This window comes from Tachysurus fulvidraco, chromosome 23 (genome assembly GCF_022655615.1).
Source record: "Tachysurus fulvidraco isolate hzauxx_2018 chromosome 23, HZAU_PFXX_2.0, whole genome shotgun sequence".
Classification (NCBI taxonomy): Eukaryota; Metazoa; Chordata; class Actinopteri; order Siluriformes; family Bagridae; genus Tachysurus; species Tachysurus fulvidraco.
Window position 1 is genome coordinate 7,066,246 of NC_062540.1, and position 6,111 is coordinate 7,072,356.

The following is a 6,111-nucleotide window of genomic DNA, read 5'->3' on the forward strand; positions in this document are numbered from 1 at the left end:
TTGCACATAGAAATGTGTGTCATGTCCATGCAACCAAGTCACCGTATTGGGCATTATCAGCATGAGTCCAGTCTGGAACATTTATCATCACAGGCTTGTGACAAACACGTAGCTTACGACCCAGGAGGTGTCTCAGTTCACTGGAAGTGGGTCGCAACTCTTGGCAGAGCTATTCTATTTCAAATCCCTGTCTACCCTCATCCTCTCAATTGAGGAGTTGTTTGTCTACCTCCTCTATGTCTGCAATAGTCCATGGGCTGTGGACAAGAGCTGGGTTGCCATTTGGTCTTGCCACTTCGTCCATGCGAAGCTGCATGACTCGATGCAGTCTCCCTGTGGAGTCTATACACTATGGTAAACCATTACATCATGGTCTTTGAGCGTAGAGGAAAAGGGGTTGTCTGGTGTGTACCCCAGGGACATCTCAGCATGCTTTGAACGTGCATGACTGGACACTGTATGGACACTGCAATGTGGACAATGCAGGAGATGATTCAGTGTGTTGGAGAAGTAGTGCAAGCGTGGGCAATCTGGTGGAGGTGTCATGGTTCTCTCTAATCTCGTTGAGCTGATGCTTGTTGTTCCATCAGAGTGCACTGGGAACTGTCATGGCAGGCGAAGGCGGGGAGCGTCCATCCAGGTCGGCATCTAAGACAGACTTAAGACGCTGCAGATCATGGTTATGTTAAAGTTGATCATTAGACTTAGGTGGGGAATGTTTGTTTCTAACTTGTGTTTCTGTTTTCCATTTCTTAAAAGCCAACCAATCTACAAACTGTCCTTTACTCTCCTTATCTAATAACTTTCCCTGTAATACCTCCATTTGTCTCTCACTAAAATTTACCTTTTCAGGAAAAACTACACTCTTCCACCCACATTACAAATTGACACAAGGAATCATGACAATAGTTTACTTGTATGAATTTAACATTTGGTTGTGTTAACCATTTCTTGATTGTGGTCCTTCCACAATTTTACTTTGGATTAAGTTCAGGACTTTGACTTGGCTATTCCAAAACACTATCTTTGCTACTCTTAAATCATTCTTTAGGAGACAGACTTGACTGCTTGTGATCGTTGTCTTGGTGTATGACCCATTTTCAATCGAGATTCAGTTCATGGACAGCTGTCTTGCCATTTTTTTTTTTTTTTTTTTACAATTCACTGGTATAATTCTGTATTCATTGTTCTATCAATGATGGCAAGTTGTCCTGGCACAGATGCAGCAATGCAGGCCCAAAGCATGATACTACCACCAACACGTTTCACAGAAGGCATAAGGTTCTTATGCTGGAATTCAGCATTTTCCTTTCTCCAAAAACAACGCTTCTCATTTTAAACCAAAAAGTTCACTTTGGTCTCATGCATCCACAAAACATCATCCGCCCTGTTTTTGAACAGTAAATTATTCCCATGCCTGTTTTTTTCTGTAATTGCTTCCATTTCTCATTTGTTGCACAGACTATGTTAAAATGAACCCTGGGAAAAGTTTTTAAAAAAACTGGTGAGGTTTAGGTCATATCTTACTCGTGGCTACTAGTCCCCTTATCATGCATGTTGTGAATTCATATGAAAAATTACAGTATCTGTATTTTTCCAAGCTTTAAGAGCTATTTTTTTTTATTATTCTTTTGCTTATGTGACTACAGAACAAAAGGTGGGTTGCTATCTGGTTGCTTATTAGTTGGATTAGGTTCTGGTGATTTGTTTGACAATCTAAAACTTCTCACCTTTTGTCCTGATGAAGTCCTTTTTTGTATTGGAAATGTGTTTTGTGTCATTATCTTGCTGTAGGAGGAAGTTACTTTCAATTAGATTGGATGCATTTCTCTGTAATTTAGCAGACAGAATGCTTATGTAGACTTCTGAATTATTTCTGCTACTACCATGAGATACCTTATTAATAAAGATTGGTGAGCCAGGACCAGAAGCAGCTTTGCAAGCTCAAGCCTTGACACCACCTCCGTGCTTGACTAATGAACTTGTATGTTTTGGATCTGATCTGATTCTCATATTATATCATTCTTTTGTTGACTGTTGTTCTGGGTTTGTCTTTACAGTACTGTATGTTCAATGTTTCAGACATGAGCTGTTGTGGTCTCCGTTGCTGACCTGTTTGATGTCTTACTGTTAGTGTACCAGTGTTTTCTTTCTTCTATACATCATGCTCTCAGTTACAGCTGATTTAGAAAATCACGTACCACATTACTTTGTTTGCAAATCTCAAGATTTTTGATCATGCTTGAATATTAGACTCAGAGTAATTTGACCATAAGTTTGGAACATAAGTTAAAAAACAATTGAACTGGTTTACAAAAATCTATTAGCCTAATTTGAGTGTGCATAGCTAAATAGTCCAAAAGGCAGTTTTTTGTGTGTTCAGCCAAAGGATTATAAGGAAAAATGAATTTCATTGTGTAGAATTCCTTTTGTATGTCTGTATGGATTGCATATCTGGCTGATATGCAATCAATCATTCACAGCTGACAAGACATGATGTTTTACCTGCCAGTCTAGTGTCTCACAGAGAAGTCCACTGTGAAAAACTTTTTTGTGTGAAAAACTATGAACAGTGCCACCCAGTGGCAGTGAGTTGCTTGGCTAACTACTGTATTTCTTTATACAACTTCAGTTTTGTGTGGACTGATACAAGCAATTACGAGTTACAGCTGTATAAGTAAATGCGTGTAGAAACATTAGAGCAGGTTACCAAAAGTGAGAATGTAGTTTCTGTAGGGGATGGTCTGGAATTATACCAGTTCAATTCAATATTACATGTATAAAGTTTTTAAAAATGGACATAGTTGCAAAGCAGCTTTACTTCTCTGTCTTTATAATGCCATGCCACTTCTCGAGTTTGCTGGTAAAGCTAAACTTGTGGATTCTAATGCTATCCGTGTAAATAAAAATTCTGACAAAAATTACAACATTTAAAATTCAAACTAGTCACTGTGTTTTCGATGGGTGCACAGTGAAATAAGAAACAGCTATGTGCTAAAGATCAGACTTAAAACAAGGCCTGTAAGTGTAATGTCAACATGTAGCATACATAAATTCTTAGATTCCTGGACATATCTATTTGGCATATCGGAGAATGTTTTCTCTACCTATCACTTAAACATTAGGAACTATAATTTACATAAACATTGAGAAAACAGACAAAAAATATTTTGAAATAAACAGAATATGATGGAACATCTGTTGGATTGTTTAGTCTATTATTTTCTTTTTAACAAAATTAAAACTACACTGAGTCTGAATGTCTAGTAATGCGAGAGGACAGGAAGTGAGGCAGGAGAAGCAATACTACCATCCGTCGGCATATCGGATGCGGTGTAGTCGCACAAGTTTAAATTTTTTAACAGATCCAACGCTCAAAACGGATCCAAAAATTACGGATCCGCAGATGGTCGGCACCTCACGCAGCGACCTTGCGACTCTCCATAGGAAATGAATGACTTCCGGTTTATCGGCGGTCGTTTGTCGTGTGCAGTGTGAAGGCGGCTTGAGAACTGCTTGTTTCGGACGCGTCCGAGAACCGATGAACTGGTACAGAGAATCATCAGTACACTGAACTGAGAACTGTTTCTTTCGGACACGTCCGAGAACCAATGAGCTGTTGATACTGCGCATGCTTGAATAACTGAACTGTTACAGCGAATCACCAGTACACTGAACTGAGAACTGTTTCTTTCGGACGCGTCCGAGAACCGATGAACTGGTACAGCGAATCATCAGTACACTGGACTGAGAACTGTAACCTAAAATGCCTAGCAAAGCACGGCCTAACGTATCACAACAGCCTAGCGAGGCATAGCACAACGTAAATGCCTAGCAGGCATGGCCTAACCCATCACAACAGCCTAGCGAGGTAAACACAGTGCAATGTAACCTAACATGGCCTAGCCAGGCACAGTACAACATACCATAACACAGCCTATCGAGGCACAGCATAACGCATCACAACAGTCTAGCAAGCCACAACATATGGTAACGTTACCCAACATGGGATAGCAAGGCACAGCCAACTGCAACGCAACACAACATAGCCCAGCAAGGCACAGCACAACACACCATAACATAGCCTAGCGAGGCATAGCATAACGCATCATAACAGCCTAGCGAGGCATAACATAGCGCAACGTAACCTAACATAGCATAACGCAACACAACATCGCCTAGCAAGGCACAGCACAATGTATCGCAACAGCCTAGCGAGGCACAACATAGCGTAACGTGACCTAACACGGCCTAGCAAGACGCAGCACAACGCAACAAAACAAGCCCAGCAAGGCACAGCACCAAGCACCATAACACAGCCTAGCGAGGCATAACATAATGTATCATAACAGCCGAGGCCTAACATGATGTAACATAGCCTAACAAGGCATAGCATAACATAACATAGCTTAGCAGGGCAAAGCATAACGTAACCTATCGTATCTTAGCAGGGCATAGCATAACGTAACCTAACAGCTTGGCAGGGCATAGCATAACCTAACGTAGCTTAGCAGGGCATAGCATAGCATAACCTAACCTAGCTTGGCAGGGCATTGCATAGCATAACCTAACCTAGCTTAGCAGGGCATAGCATAACCTAACCTAACATAGCCTAGCAGGGCATGGCATAACGTAACCTAACTTATCCGAGCGAGGCATAGCATAACATAACCTAACATAGTTTAACAGGGCATAGCATAATGTAACCTAACATAGCCTAGTGAGGCATATCGTAACGTATCATAACAGCCTAGCGAGGCATAATATAGCGCCATGTAACCTAACCTGGCCTAGCAAGGCATAGCATAATGTAACATAGCCTAGCAAGGCGTAGCCTACCTAGCATAACATAACCTAGCATACCATAACAAGCTGGCATAGCAAGGCATATCGAGGCATAGCATTACCTAGCATTATCTACCCTAGTATAGCAAGCATGGCATGACCCATTGTGACGAGCAATGCAAAAGCATAGCCTTATCTTATAACATAGCGTAACATACAATAATGTAAACTCACATAGCATAACCTGCATAGCATAGCGAAGCATAGCCTAACGTAGCGTAGCATAAGAGACTTGTCGCTAATCGATCCGTACAGCAAAACGATCGGTTCTGCGCATGTGTGAAATTACGTCACTTTGTCATCGCCGACCCGCAGTTTCGGAAATTAATTTTATTAATTAAATTTACTTTATTTGTATTGCTCGTTTAATGTCTGTTATGTGTGCAACTTTGCTTACTCTAACTTGTTTTTATGGTATTGTTGTCCTAAGCTATCACTAAAATAATATATACAATTTTTAAGGTTATATGTGACAATAAAACGTATGAGAAAATGTAGTAAAATTAAACTATAGTTTACATGTTTCACATAATTTGGGAAATACAGATGTGCGTGTTTACAAAACTGATTTATTCATAAATGAATTTGTTCACTCACTCACGGAACATGGCATTGACCTTTAAGCATTTTTTATCAATGCAGTAGGACAAAAATGTTTCCATGTCCTCTTGACATTGGAAAATAAACATAAACCCCTCCTTTGCCTCAGAGAATTCATCACACATGACCCTGTTGAGGGCAGTTTTTTTTTTTTTTTTCCGGGAGGGAGGGAACAAATTAATTTATGAATAAATCAGTTTAGTCCTGTGTTTTTGTAAATGTAAGCATCTGTATTTCCCAAACTATGTGTAACATATGTAAACTATAGTTTAATTTTGTGTCACATATTAACCTTAAAAATTTTATATATTAGTTTAGTGATTGCTTAGGACAACAATACCATAAAAACAAGTTAGAGTAAACAAACTTGCACACAAAACAGACATTAAACGAGCGATATTATTAAATTGTCGAAAGGCAGACAAAGAAGAGCTGCAAATAAGACTTGCAAATAAAGTGCTATGACAACGGTAAGGATAGCTTTAATATCCGAAACTGCCGTCGGCGATGACTGGAAGTGACGCCATTTCGCACATGCGCGGAACCGATCGTGTTGCTGGTACAGATCGAGTAGCGACAAGACTGTACAACATGCCAGCCTTAAGCTTCCGGCTCAACAAACGCACCATTATACACGAACATGCGCGCCGTATCTATTTACCGTAA